The sequence below is a fragment of the Podarcis bocagei genome, assembly GCF_964188305.1.
Source record: "Podarcis bocagei genome assembly, chromosome: 5".
Taxonomy (NCBI): Eukaryota; Metazoa; Chordata; class Lepidosauria; order Squamata; family Lacertidae; genus Podarcis; species Podarcis bocagei.
In genome coordinates this window covers 39,101,544-39,116,491 of record NC_138129.1, presented here as the reverse complement: position 1 = coordinate 39,116,491, position 14,948 = coordinate 39,101,544, and the positions used below count along the sequence as shown (strand labels likewise).

General features: G+C 44.5%; 1 protein-coding gene across 1 annotated transcript in view; it reads left to right on the top strand.

Annotated features, from left to right (window-relative positions):
* The first annotated feature begins 1,511 nt into the window (after positions 1–1,511).
* The window catches only part of RAP1A (RAP1A, member of RAS oncogene family), a 94,644-nt gene continuing 81,207 nt past the window's right edge, over positions 1,512–14,948 (top strand). Inside the window, exon 1 of the mRNA XM_081195214.1 lies at positions 1,512–1,689. The gene's annotated coding sequence lies outside the window, so the exon portion shown is untranslated. The remainder of the gene's footprint in view (positions 1,690–14,948) is intronic.

The following is a 14,948-nucleotide window of genomic DNA, read 5'->3' as shown; positions in this document are numbered from 1 at the left end:
GACCACATCACCCCTTTCTTGAATGCTGTCTTCTTTTTTTAACTCTTTAAGCATACAGGAATATTTCCCCACCCCCCTAACCTAGCCCTCTTCCTGCTATGCTAATTTTCTATCTTCAACTATTTATTACTTACTGGTATGAAGCATTTAAAACTAGCAGCTCCCTCCCCTCTTTCATAAGGGCATGTGCATGTATTATATCTACAGTGGTGCCCCGCAAGACAAATGCCTCGCAAGACGAAAAACCCGCTAGACGAAAGGGTTTTCCGTTTTTGCGTTGCTTCGCTAGACGAATTTCCCTATGGGCTTGCTTCGCAAGACGAAAAAGTCTTGCGAGTCTTGCCATTTTTTTCGCTTCCCCCCCTTTTTCTAAGCTGCTAATAGCCTTTTAGCCGCTAAGCCTTTAATAGCCGCTAATCCGCTAATAGCGCTAATCCGCTAATAGGGTTGCTTCGCAAGACGAAAAAACTGCTAGACGAAGAGACTCGCGGAACGGATTATTTTTGTCTTGCGAGGCACCACTGTATATAAATATCTATATCTCTATCAGGGCCGGATTTAGGTTTGATGAGGCCCTAAGCTCCTGAAGGTAATGGAGCCCTTTATACGTCCAGCTGTCCTTTGTCAACAACAAACTGTTGCTGTTTTTTGTGTTGAATATATGCTATATAATAATAATAATAATAATAATTTATTATTTGTACCCCGCCCATCTGGCTGGGCTTCCCCAGCCACTCTGGGCGGCTTCCACAAAAACCAAAAAAACACTAAAATATCATACATTAAAAACTTCCCTGAACAGGGCTGCCTTAAGATGTCTTCTGAATGTCAGGTAGTTGTTTATCGTTTTGACATCTGATGGGAGGGCGTTCCACAGGGCGGGCGCCACTACCGAAAAGGCCCTCTGCCTGGTTCCCTGTAGCTTTGCTTCTCGCAATGAGGGAACCGCCAGAAGGCCCTCGGCGCTATATGGTAATTTATGGACCTAATAGGTATCTAAAGCCATTTGCACGGAACAAAATATGTATTTTAGCAAAGTAATTGTTGAGCTGAAATACAATTAAAAGGAAGTATATTAATCGTGAAATACAATTAAGAAGAAGTATATTAATAGTGAAATAATTATCAAGCTCCAACTTAAAATGATTGGGGGCCTACACAACACAAAACACTGTTGCTGTATGTAGGTTTTATTTGTTTTTTATCTTATATTTTGGAAATGTACATCCAGGTTTTTTCCCCCTTTAAATTTGTTGGGGGCCCACCCTAAGCTATAGCTTGTTTAGCTTATAGTAAATCCGGCACTGAATCTCCTCTAGTCTTGGAGACTTCATCACTCGCGCCCCTCGCCTCCCCTCCAAAACGAAAGTGGCGCAACGTTCGCCCGGGCGCTTTGACCCCTCCTGCCCGGGCCGAGCGCGCTGCTCCGCCCCTCCGCCGCTTTCGCTCCTCCTCCGCCGGCGCGGCGGCTCCTCCCGAGCCCGAGGAGGGAAGCGAAGGGAGGGAAGGGGGGCGGAGCGGATGAGCTGCCGCCGCTGCCGCCGCCGCGCACTGGAGCTGCCGCGCCTCAAGCCCAGCAAGGCAGGCAGGCAAGCAGCGAGTGGAGAGCCGGAGGAAGGAAGGAAAGAAGGACGGAAGCGAGCGAGCGGGCGGCCGGCTTGGCTCGCCCCGGCAGGCAGCGGCGACGGGGTGAGTAAGGTGCGCAGGAAGGGGCAGCCGGGGCGCCGCCGCTGCTGCGGCCGCAGAGGCGGCGGCTCGCTCGGTCTCCCGGTCCCTCCCTCCCTCCCGGCCCAGTGCGGGGCCGGCTCGCCTCCCTCCCTCCCGCCGCCAGGCCGAGGGGCCCTGCTGCTTCCCCTTGGCTCAGGGCCCGGCAGGGAGGGGTCAGGGTGTGCTCCCTCCGGGGTAAGGAAAGCAGCCGAAGCGTCTCCCAGCTTCACCCCCCCCCGGAAGGTTGGAGGGGACGGGGAAGCGGGTGGCGGGGTCTTGCACCCGGCCAGGAAAAGGAGAGGAGCCTTGACAGCCAGGCTGGAGCCCGGCCAGAGAAGTGCCTGGCCGGAGTGCAGGCAGGGGACGTGTGTGTGCTGGGCGAGGCGGGGGGGGGGGGGAGATTGCAGAGTGGGGGGGGGGGGGTTCCTGACCCACCCAGGGTACCAAAGCGGGACAGGAGTCAGGACCCCAGATTGTATGTTGAGGGTGGGAGGGGGGTGGTTTTGTGCGATTTTGACAGTACAGAGACACGTTTCTCCTTTGACACCCCCTCCCCTGCGCAGTTTTTTAAGACTTGCCTCTGGAGGAATCCCCCCCCCCTTTGTATGATTGGGTTGCTCTGCCCGTCGGTTAATGAAGGATAGCTGCTATTTAGGCGGGGGAGGGTGTCCCAACTGCATCCTGGAAGCAGGAGAACCCAGGCTGCTCCATCGAGAAAGGGGTGTGTTGTGCTAGGAGCTCCTATTATGGTTGATGTGGATGCATGTACAGTATGTGATGGGGGGGGGGCTTCCTTCCTCTACCAGGGCTAGTTGAATGGTGGGGTTTTTCTTTGTAGGGCATACATAAACTGGAATCCTTCCTTTCTTCTAAGGCATCTCTGTTGGGAGTGGCTGCCAGGCAGGCAAATGTTCCTTACGCCTTCTGGTTACTATTTTGATGTCTTTGGCTGGACATGGTGGTCACTCCTTCTGTTCACAGAACCTCTTGTGGTGTATAACAACATTTTCTGGGGGAGGGGAGAGGCGATATAAGGGAGTTTAACCAATAGGATCTGAACTCTGGGACCTGCTCTTCACTTCCACCCCCAGTATAATAAGCGGAACATGCTTATTAACCTGTGTCTCCAAAACTAACATCTTGGTGACCCTCCCACAAGGTTGCTTTGGTGCACTCTGCATTGGGGAAAGGCAAATCATTGGCAGGCAACGCCTAGAATGGCACACTGTTAACTTGTGGCCGGTGTTGCTCCCCCTCCCCACCACACTCCACTTGGACTTAAGTTTCTTGCTTGTGCCAGTAATAGGGAAGTAAAATACAGGATTTCCCCACAGTTTCCCATGCAACAGGATATCAGGAAAAGAAACGGTGCCAGAGACACTGTACTTCTCTGTTTTGGGTTGTTGTGGTTAGTGGGAAGATCCCCGGCAGCTTGGCTTCTCTGTACTGCTTGCAGGGTTCATCCTGTTGCTGCCACTCTGCTGCCGAGCTCCTGAGGAGGTAGGTCTTGTCTTCTGCTGTGTAATTGTGTTTTTGCTGAGGGTCCCAGTTTGGGTCAAAATACATCCCTTGACTTTATGACAATGCTTTTGGCTGCTTCCAGATTAATGTTATTTTTTAAAAAAAGTGTCACCCCTCTTTTTTGCTAGCAGTAGCCATTCTCTCTCTCTCTCTCTCTCTCTCTCTCTCTCTCTCTCTCTCTCTCTCCCTCTCTCCCCCTCTGTCCCAGCAATTTTTGATTTTTAAAATGAAACTTGGTTTCAAGTTTGTGCTGGGAACACTGCAAGTTGTAAAGCATAGCCTTGGAAATTAAAAAGTGGCCAAGCACTGGCAGGAAAGTCTTTTTGATGGACGGGTAATTCAAAATGGCGCAGGGAGGCACTTGCGATGCCTTGTGTTGTTGCCACTGGCACCATCCAAAAGGTATCATCAGAGCATGCCTGGCCTTCTTCCGCATAGTGAGAGTAGTAAGTGGGGTCATTAGAAATCATTTGGAGTAGGAATTTCTGTTTTCCAGGAACTTGGGTTGCTGGTTAATAGTGTTTCTTTCCACAATGCTTCCTAAGGTGACTTTGTCTGCCCAGTTTAGTCATGGCACCACAGTCTTAGTATTGTAGATGCAGTGCCTGGAACGCCATCTCACCTTAGCATCCTGGTGTGGAGTAGAACCATTGTGAGGACAGTGTGTATTTTGTTGTTTCCAAAAGCTGACTAAATCTCTTTTCCTCCCTCCATAGCACTGACATTTGAAGGGTGAAAGATTGGTGGGGAACTTGAGGCAACTTTGCAGGCTGCTCTGACCCACGTATTAAAGTTTTGAGTTGCCGGTGGCTTCTGTAGTTGGCAGTACTACTGAATTATCAAACTTGGCAGTGTTGCAACAGACTGGTCTTGTGCTGTTTTCTCCCCCTAGGGTGACATCAGTGAGCAAGGTTTCTTTTGGGGGGCGGATGAGCCTCTCCTGTCATTAATACAGTTGCCTGTCTGTAGTACTTCCTATTTTGAAAGAATATATTGTGTTTCCTTTTGGGATATATTGTTACTATTTGCAAAATGTCACGGGTGGGGTGTGAGGAAGTGAGAGTGGTCATGTTGTCTCCTTTTGGTGCCAGTCTTCTATTTCAATGTAGTGTGGAGTGAGCAATTTTGTTCTATATACATCACTTCCTTCCTGAATGGTAGGCTCATGCCATCCAAGCCTGTGTGCATTTAAAGAGTCCTTGGTGGTGGTTGATATCTGACTTTGTGAATTTTAAAAGGACTTTAAGTTATTATAGAAAATTTTGGCATGTAGATTACTTGGCGTATTGTGTTTCAATTTCTGAATATCTAACCATCCTACATACATTTTGCAATGTCTGCGTTATATTATGTGTGACTGCAAAACTTTCAAAACAGTTGGCTTACTACATTAGTAATCCCTGAGGTATTATTCATGTACCATTAGATGTTAGCTTGCTTGCTAGAAAGAGTGTGGAAAATTTCCAGATGCAGTTGAGATGTCTATAATCAGAGCTGTGGTATCAATGAGAAACTGGCATGAAATAAGTGGAGTCTTCTGTATGTGTTTTCAAAAAACCTATATAAGCAGTAGCTCATCTTGATAGAATTACTGTGGCATTGTTTAAAACTGAAATGAAAACACTCCTGTACCTCAAATCTGAGATATTTTTAACACTGATGTTGCCAACTGGATGGGGAAATTGAAGCTGACATGAAATTTACTATCATATTCCATTTGCCATTTGGTATAACTATAGCAGCAATTAGCTATATCTGTATGTCGGGATTTGTAACTGAATACACAGTGTCTCTGGTTTAATTATTTTTAAAAGGGTTTAATACAACTGATATGACATTGATTTTGGCCCCATCATTCCTCCTGTGGCCCCCCTCTAAAGGGACACTTCACAGAATGGGGGGGAACTGGCCTGACTAATACTTCTTATAGATATAGATTGTAACTCCTCTATGCAAGCATAGAAGGATTTTAAATATAATTCTCAGAAATGTGTTTGATCTCAACTGTTACAATCTATTTTTTAAGGACATGAAACATCTAAGTTATATGCCTCTGGGAGCCTCTCCAGTGCAGATGCCATTGAAATGAATGATGGTAGTATGAAAACACAGATTTCTTGTGTAGTTATACTTATTTTGTGCAAGAAAGGTGCTGAGTGGATTGTTTATAATCTTTGTTAAATAAGTTTTTAATCTTTGCAGGAGTGGATTTTGGACACTATCATATTATGATTTTTCTGACATTGTTATGATCCTGTTATAGTGATTTTGACAAGGCCATTCTTTGCATCCTATTACAGTGGAAAAGTTGAGTGTTCCCCCTTGCTATATATATTCACAACAGCAAATGAATAAAATGCAACTGTTTTTATTTGGCAATTGCAAAGAAGTGCATTTAACTGCAGTATAAATCGGCAGGAGAAAAAAAGTATAGCTTTTAAGGTGGAGCTGAGCTAAAAACAGGAAGTCCTGTGTTCTTCTGTTTCTATAAATATATTTTCATGCACAGTATTTTCATCAAAACAACACTTCAGAGAAACTGCTATTGTTTCAAAAGGCCACAAGACTTAAATATTCAGGATAGATTATGAGTTCTTCTCTTTTAATATCTATATTGTATTTTATGAATGTTTGGCTCTCCTCACCTCTCCCCCGGTCTCTTTAACCTTGATCGATACCATCAAGGAAACATTATTAGGTCCTTGAAGGGCAATTAAATGCAGGGCTCAAATTAGGGGCAAAATAATTGTACGTTTTGGCTAGAGTTTCAGTAGGTTTGATTGGACCTTTAACTTGTCAAATCTATGCATGCCTAACATGGAACTAAGCCCTGTTGACATTAGACTAAGGGCAGCTCTGCGCATTACGTGTGTATCCATGTTAATACAACTTCCTGGGTCTGCTGCTAGAAACACCATGCAGTGCTAGTGATTCTTGGAACTCCCCCTTATTCCCAAGTAAATATGCGCAAGATTACAGTAACATCATTCTCCTATGCATACTGACTCAGAAGTAAGTTCCACATGGTTCAGTTGAACTTATTCCATTGTAAGCGTCCTTTACAACCTCAGTTTCAGCAGTAACTGTTGGAGCTGAGTTTTAGTGCAGAGCATTTACAGTTTTGTGTGCTAATACTTTTCTTTGAAGCAGTTGCATAAAGACTATCAGAGCAGTTCACAGTTGAAGCCACACACAGAGCGAGTGTGTGCTCTGATGTGCCAAATGCTATAGATTTCATGCCCCCTCCCACACTCAGGAGGGCATTGTTGGCATAAAGTAGAATTGAGCTTGGCAGCTATAGTGCACGAACAACAACAACAACCAAATCTTTGTTTAACTGAGCCTTTATAAATGTGTGCTGGTACAGAATTGCTTATTTCTAAACGACTTGATTGGTTTTGCACTGTAGAAGCTGTGGTTGAGTTGCAATTGGGCCTCAACTTGTGGCTTTCTTTACCAGCCTTATAAATGTTTACTTGCAGCAGAATACCCACAGTGAAGTGTGAGCTTCATGTGTGTGAGAGTGATGATGTAAGAAAACACTGTGAAGACTTGCAGCAAAATGGTGGAGTACCTACCTTGTATAACATAACATTTCTGCTGCTCCAGAGAAGCGGACACGGAGCAATGGATCCAAACTACAAGAAAGAAGATTCCACCTAAACATTAGGAAGAACTTCCTGACAGTAAGAGCTGTTCGACAGTGGAATTTGCTGCCAAGGAGTGTGGTGGAGTCTCCTACTTTGGAGGTCTTTAAGCAGAGGCTTGACAACCATATGTCAGGAGTGCTCTGATGGTGTTTCCTGCTTGGCAGGGGGTTGGACTTGATGGCCCTTGTGGTCTCTTCCAACTCTATGATTCTATGATTCTATGATTCTATTTCGCTTCATGTAAAACTTAAAAAGATCATGGTACACTAGTCCCTTTCATTTCAGCGGGAGAGATGCTTAAGCATGTAGCAGATTTCCAGATCAGAATGTAAAAAATGAGGAATATTTTAGAATTCTGGTGTAAATTATTTAGACTGTCGTAGAGCTGTGATGCTCTGAAATAGGGGGCTTGCTTATGAAACTGCAGTGTTTTGTCATGGCATACACTCTCTTAAAGTAAAGAACCATTAGCAACCCTTCTCAGAAGACCATGGATATATAATATCACAGTATTCTTTGATTTTTTGCTCTTGTGAATTTGCTACTCAGCAGTACTCTGGGTGGCTCCATGTGATTGCTGTGTGTACCCTGGTGTTTGACACAGTTATTTAAAAGTGAATATATATATAGTCTGTGTCTTTATACATGTATGCACGTGTTCCTGGGGAAGCAGATATCTGATTGGCCTTAGGGCTCCCCAACATGTGTCTGCTGCCATTTGCATACACAGGGCTTGTACACTGCTTCAGGAAACAGCAGTGTAGCCTAACGCCAGTGAATCTGCAGCAATCATATCTGCCCTTCCTAAGGATTAGAACTGGTTATCTTTTTAGAGTGTGATTGTGATAGCCAACTTGATTCAGTCACGGAAGAAGAGAGAGAAGTTGCTCTTTAATCTTCTTTCAATACCAGGTTATCTCTTGTGACTATTGACTTTGCTCTGAATTCAGAGGTCTTAGGATTCCTCTGAAAGGCCAAATACCTAAATCCTCATAGAATAAGTAACCATTGGGAATTTGGGGAAATGTATAATGGTTTTCAATCTGTTCATTCTCATACCCACGTAACAGTTGAGGGTTCGTAGGGTACAGGTTAAGGTTTTGATGCCCAGCATTTGTTGGGAGTGAATAAAGTAAAATGTTTCCTTTCCATTAAATAAATGATAGGAAGGAAATAAAGCACAGTTCTGGTGAGCCTTGTAGTTTCCAGTAGTTGACTACTTCTAAAATTACCAGATGTACATATGCAGCCAAAGCTCCTGGATTTTAGAAATCCCCATGGATTGCAAAATAAACCAGGACTGAATCTGCCCAGCTTCCTTGTTTGGAAATGAAACATAATACGAAATTGCATACAGGAATACTCCTTTTTTCTGGCTATACCTTAGCAACTGAGCACTATTTGTGTTTACTGCTGAAGTATCAGAACTGTGGCAATGCAGTCTTAATCCTAGCATTAATAACTGAGGTGAGTTCCTTTCCTGTATGTTCCTTTCCTTCTTTCAGCAGGGGAAAAAAAGTCTTCTTGCATAACATTCTCATGAGAAAAACACAGTTTAATCAGCTTTTTACAGTAATTGGGTAGGATTGCAAATACAATCTATCTTATGTTCCATTTAGTGAAAAAGTGTGCAATGGAGCATAAAGTTCTAAAGTGCACATTGGTTACACAATCAGTTATGTTATGAATAAATTAGGGCCAAAATGTCCATGACTTCTGACTAGAATGGCTGATAGACAAACATGATATATATCATTTTAAGAATGCTTGACTTCCTCAAAGTAGCCCTTCTTTCTCCCCTCTCCCTCTGTGAGGACAGAAAACTTAGCAGCAAGTGATTATTCTTGGTTCCATCTTAGGGTGTGTTCCCTTTACTGTCTTATTGTGCAGTGAAGTGGGGTTGTGTGTGTGTGTGTGTGTTTACAGGTCTCTTCCCCCCTCACACAGTGTTCACATTAGCATGGCTTCAGTTTGTTTCTGTGATTCCTTTACCACCATGCAGAGGTGTTCACACACACCTTGAGTGGAAACTAGTTAGGAGCAACTTAAGGTTGCCAGTTTGTGTGAAGCTGGTTTGAGAAACAGCACACCAAACTAGTGTCTTATAACAAAGTGCAGGATACATATGCAGTAGAGATCGCTTGGTGTGGACACAGATTAAAAATCCAGCACTGGAATCACAGTGCACGTGCAGTAAGTGGGAGTGTTTGCACTCTGGATTTTGAGAATTTAACTACTGGGGCTTGCATCACATGCCTCCTCGTAAGCCCTGGCTTAGCATAGCTTTGGAGGCCAACCATAGGGTGGGATGAGGAGAGCGAAATCAATCAGGATCGAGACATAGCCAAGAAGCCAAATGAAGAATAGGCAAAGATTAAGGGAAATAAAGGGCTTTAGGCAAAGAGGAAGAAGCAAGATAGCACGTTCAGTGATTGCACCAGAGAAACAAATGTATGTGACTCTCTCCATTTCAGTCAATACATCCTTCCATGTTTGACACAACTTTGATCTCTTTCTCAAACCCTTAACTTAAAACCTGCCTGATGTTTTGTTTTTTGTTTTAGGTAGAACCTAAAGTGTGGGCGAGGTTGCGATCCGTTTTGTGGCCTAGTCAGGATGTCATCAAAGGACGCTGTGCCTCTGTTGGCATGTGTCTCTGTTTTCTTCATGTGCCTGGCACAGTGGCAGCACATTAAATAAACTCCGAAATCCAGCTGAGAGGGAAAGATTATTGCGTTCGTCAGACACAGGAAACTACCAAGTATCTTTATTTAGGGCTGAAGGAAACCTTATTATTCAGCTGTTAGATCTGCTGGCATAGTATATGCATTTGAGTTGAAGACTGTCAAGTTTGCACATTCGTACTGTGTTCACTTTCCATCCCAAAACATTTAGCGCAAATGCAAGTTGCTCTAAAGATGGCCTGTTGTTTGGCTTCAACTTTAATGTTACATATTTTGGTAATTTAAGGGGGGGGGGGACTCATGAAATGCTCTGTAAGCATGTACATTCCTATAGGTGACCACCTTTGCATTACATCAGGACCAGTTGTCATGCCCTATGATAGCCTCCTTTGTCAGTTGGAACCTTGGAGCAGTTTCCCCCAACTTGGTGACCTCAAGATGTTGTCGAATTACAGCTCCCATCATCCTTGCTTGTTGATCAGGCTGGCTGGGGCATATGGGAGCCCCGGCATCATCTGGAGGGCACCAAGGTAGGGAAGACTTCCGTGGACAGTCTTCACATCATTAATGCTGGATAAAGGGCTCATCTGGAAACTTGTATTTTTCAGTTTTCTGTTCTTGTCTAGAGAACCCATATACACAAATCTTCTGCGTAAGCAACAAGACAAGAGTTTGTTCCCATTTATATTAAGTTCAATTAGCTGGAGAGAATGGAATTAATCTAAGCCTGATTTCTGTATTACTTATTGGAACCCTACGAATACAAATATTTTAAAATAGTTACTGGGAGCTATTCCCCTGCTTACCAGCCGCATCTGTCACCCATAACTCACCCAGACTCCCAGACATTGCCAAACACTTCACATCCCCCCTAACTCAGACCAGGGGTGGGGGACCTCTGTGGCCATGACAGATGAGTGGGGCAAAGCATGCCCTGCCCTGATCCTTTCAATCTTTTGTAGTCCTATGTCCCCTACTCTGTTTTGCCCCCAATGCCCCTCTTCCTCTATAAGTGACCTTGCAAACTGCAGCATGATTAATGTTTCAAAAATAAAGTATTATATAGGAAAACACTATTCTGTCCTCTCTCTCTCCGCCTCCCCCCCCTGCCCGGATGTCCTTTAATTTTTTTTAGTTATGGGCTTGGTTCTGGATGCTTATGCATTCTATGAAACATTGTGCACTCTTGTGAACATTGCAACCAGCTGCAAAATGTGCTGTTCTATGACTGCCATGTTGAAGCTGTCATTTTTACTAGTTCAGAAAGTATTATTTGTTCTTACAATATAAGGCTCCAAGGATAAAACCTGGTTATGGTATAAATCATGTTGTCTCGATTCCACTTCATAGAGAATTCTCTGCTATGAGATTAAAGGGTTTTAATCTAAGCTCTCAGACCCCAGTTGAATATGTTCTGAATTGATTTGATCTTGCTTTTCCTAATAAATGTCTAAGCAGCCCACAACAGAGAATCCTCAAAGGTCAAATGAAATGTGTTGTTTTCAAGGAGCATAGCTAGTAACTTATTTTCTCCAAGCATTGACTTGAGCATAGGTGGGAAACAACATTTCAAATCCAAGCATGGCTTGTTATAATCCCTTCTACCTGTGAAGCTTCATTTTGAACATTTCTCTTTTCATTTGTGTGATCCACTGTGCAGGGGCAGGATACAGATGCAATAATAATAATACAGTAAAAAAATAATAATAAAGGAGGGGAAAACCATAGAATCACAGAATTGGTAGGGACCCAACGGACTATCTAGCCCAGGGGTCGGAAGGTTTACCTTGCCTGGGCCAGTTCACTCCAGCGGAGAGCCCTCTGTGATTTCCGGTGCTGGGGAAGTGAGTCGCCGCGCTGAGCCGGTTTAGCACAGCGTGCGGGGATTCGCCAAGCAGGCAGCTCGGTTCGGGGGTGGCTCATGGGCTGGTTAAACAAACCCTGTGGGCCGCTTGTGGCCCATGGGTCTTAGGTTGCTGACCCCTGATCTAGTCCAGCCCCCCGGGCTGCAGGAATACTGATTAAAAATACAATCTGAGTGGTTGAAGCCAATTTTGCAAATGTTTGGAAACTCTAGGTGTGCAAAATATCTCCCCCAAATAATTGCCTCTATTTCGAAGTTCAGAGATGAGAGTGGAACACTCCCCCCACGGCATTGGGTTGGCGGATTGGGTGGCCACATAACTCTGAATTGACTATGTTTGATAGGGAATGAAAAATCATGCTGGTGCGGGAATGGGATTGTACACTGAACAGGAGCACTTTGTGATTCCACGGAGCATTGTGAACCTTCCCTGGCTAAATGAAATGTTTGCATATCATGTAGAATTGTACCCACTGTACTTTTGCTTCTTGAGAACTTTATTTAAGAAATGAAAGTAACTTGTTATCCTTTTTATCCTTTTGATGACATAGCGAAATGCAATAAGGGAACAGGCAGTGTCTGTTGAATGCTCAGTTATCAGTGGGAACCTTATTAGATGGGGCTTGTGGTGCTAGTTATATACAACAGGAATCTCATGCTTCCCTTTTCTGCTTGGGTTGTATGCTTCTCTGACTACTTGCAGTGGCAGAGCAGGATATAAATTAATCAATAAATGCTAAGCAGTTAAAATAAAGCTGACAAGCATGTATGTATTCTATGCTGCTTTCACCTCATTCAGTGAACGTGGTGTGTTGTTTTTTTCTAAGTCGGGCTTTAAGCATCCACTCCCCAAGATATCTGCAGCTGGTAAGAATAACTGGTAGGACTTATTTCCCTGTAAATGACAAGAGAGTTGGCTCCTTAGACCACTGATGTGCTACCACAAATGACTAACAAGCCAACTCATAAAATGTTTTGTGAGCCAGTACCGTATTTTTCGCCCCATAAGACGCACTTTTTCCCCTCCAAAAATGAAGGGGAAATCGGGGTGCGTCTTATGGGGCGAATGCCTGCAAGCCTCGCGCGCCCGGCAGGAGGTCCGACCGGGTGCGCGAGGCTTGGGGCGGCAGCCTGTCGCCCGAAGCATGGGGAGCCCTCTGGAGGGCTCCCCCTGCTTCGGGCGAGTGTCTGCAAGCCTCGCGCACCCGGCAGGAGGTCCCGCTGGGTGCGCGAGGCTTGGGGCGGCAGCGGACTGCTTGCGCGCACCGAGAAGCTTGGGGCGGGCTGAGCTCAGCTGGCCCCAAGCTTCTAGGTGCGCGCAAGCAGTCCGCTGCCGCCCCAAGCCTCCCGCACCCGGCAGGAGGTCCCGCTGGGTGCGGGAGGCTTGGGGCGGCAGCGGACTGCTTGCCGGCATGCAGAAGCTTGGGGCGTGCTGAGCTCAGCACGCCCCAAGCTTCTAGGTGCGCGCAAGCAGTCCGCTGCCGCCCCAAGCCTTGCGCACCCAGCGGGACCTCCTGCCGGGTGCGGGAGGCTTGGGGCGGCAGCGGACTGCTTGCCGGCACGCAGAAGCTTGGGGCGCGCTGACCTCAGCTTGCCCCAAGCTTCTGGATTAGCGCAGCGCACCTGGGGGGGGGGGAAATAAATTTTTTTTCCTTTATTTCCCCCCCTAAAATCTAGGTGCGTCTTATGGGCCGGTGCGTCTTATGGGGCGAAAAATACGGTAACTTTTGTAAGCATATATTTGCAAGACTTTTCAGTCTTAACAATTTGAAATGGATTGGGCCTGGTTTTCTTGCAGCTTCACTTGGCTCCTGATAGGTGCACCTCCTTTGGTTGATGGTTTCAGAATCCATAATCTGTGTGCAATACGAGCTTGTTGGCCTAGCAGATTGTGCATTGTGCATGAGTTATGAGTTAGCAGATCACTTCAGCTGTATATTCATAACTGGCAGAATTGCAGTCTGTTTATAGAAAATTCTGGTTTGGTTATAAGAATGCCCATTAAAAAAGATACCAGTGGTTTGAGATTTTTGCAGGTGAGAAGTCAGAATACTATGGGTTGTATCCAGTGTGCGTGAGACTCCTAGTAGACCTACTGAATAATTTCAGTGGGGCTTCTGTGAATAAAATGTTGGTGAATGCAACCCTTTCATATTTAATCATAATCATTATTCTTTCTGCCCCTCCACCATTGCCTTTTAACAAGTGGTTCTTTAGTAGTAATTCTGCTTTCAAGTTTTGTGGCTTCAGTGAAGTTACTCCCACTTACATGTAAGTTTCAATTCTAATCTGAAATCCGGTGATTTGGCTCCCGTTTCTTGTGTGCAATTTCTTGGTGTGAAAATTTGCATTATGTATTAACCTGATAACTAAAGAAAGTGGCCTTACGTTGGGTACAGTGCAGTTCAGGGTGCTTTAGCAGCATTTGTTTTGTTTGCTGCTTTATTAGCTAGGTACATTTAGTTTGTCACCTCCTATGTGTTAAATTAAACCTTCACTAAAATTATTTTCGTTAGCTAAATGTGGAAACTATTCAGCATAATAAAGCAGCCCTTCAGTGGCACCTTATTAACTGCCATGTAATTTTAATGCACTTTTCTCACAAGTGCAGTTCAAAGCAGCGTTTTGTAAATTGCTTTGAGGATCTTCGTTTTAAAGTGGCACCCAGGAGCACAGGTGTACCACTACAATGCCTTGACGCTAGCTTATTCCTTCTCTGCGCTTAATGCTGCTTGCTGCTGCTTGAAGCAATAATAATTTATTTTGCTGGTGCAGCTTTGATAATATGTCACCGTTAAAGAACAGAGGTGTTGGAGACTGGCTTTTGCCTCGCTCAATTCTCGATTGACTTGAAGACTTGAGATAAGTTGTGGTCTAAATTAAATTACCCTGATAGTTTTGTGATGATACTTAAACTGTGTTCATAGATATGGTTCCTGAATGTGCACTGTTCCTTTGGCATTGGTCTTTGCTAACAAGCAGGATTTAAATTCACCTTCTTCAGACATATTTGCTCTGTTCCAAGCATTTTATGTTATCGTAATCTAGTTATGTTGGATACCAGTAATTTGTTGGTTTTCAAGTACCTTTCTTGAGACATGTGACAGGGTGAAATATTTACCTAAGTGTCTTGTTCAGGCTATGATAATTATGATCTCACTCTGTCAATATTGCAGGCATCTTCCCGTTTAACTAAAGTGGTCTTGTTACCAGAGTGCCATACTAACAAAATGTCATGTTGGGTTTTTTGTGGGGGAAGGGTAGAATTTTGTGTAGAATGACTGAAGCAGGTATGTTTAGCTTATTTTTCTATGTGGGAATTGGAGGACTGATTCCTCAATGCAAACATTACAGGGGAATATAATTTATAGATCTGTGTTGAAGGTCTGTCCCTTCTCATGATATATTTTAACCATCGACGGAAAATGGGTTCTTTGAAGTGTTCACATGTTAAATTATGAGGTCTTCCCCTGGCACTAATTAAGCCTCTGAGATTCTCCCTTACTCCCACCATGGTCTTGA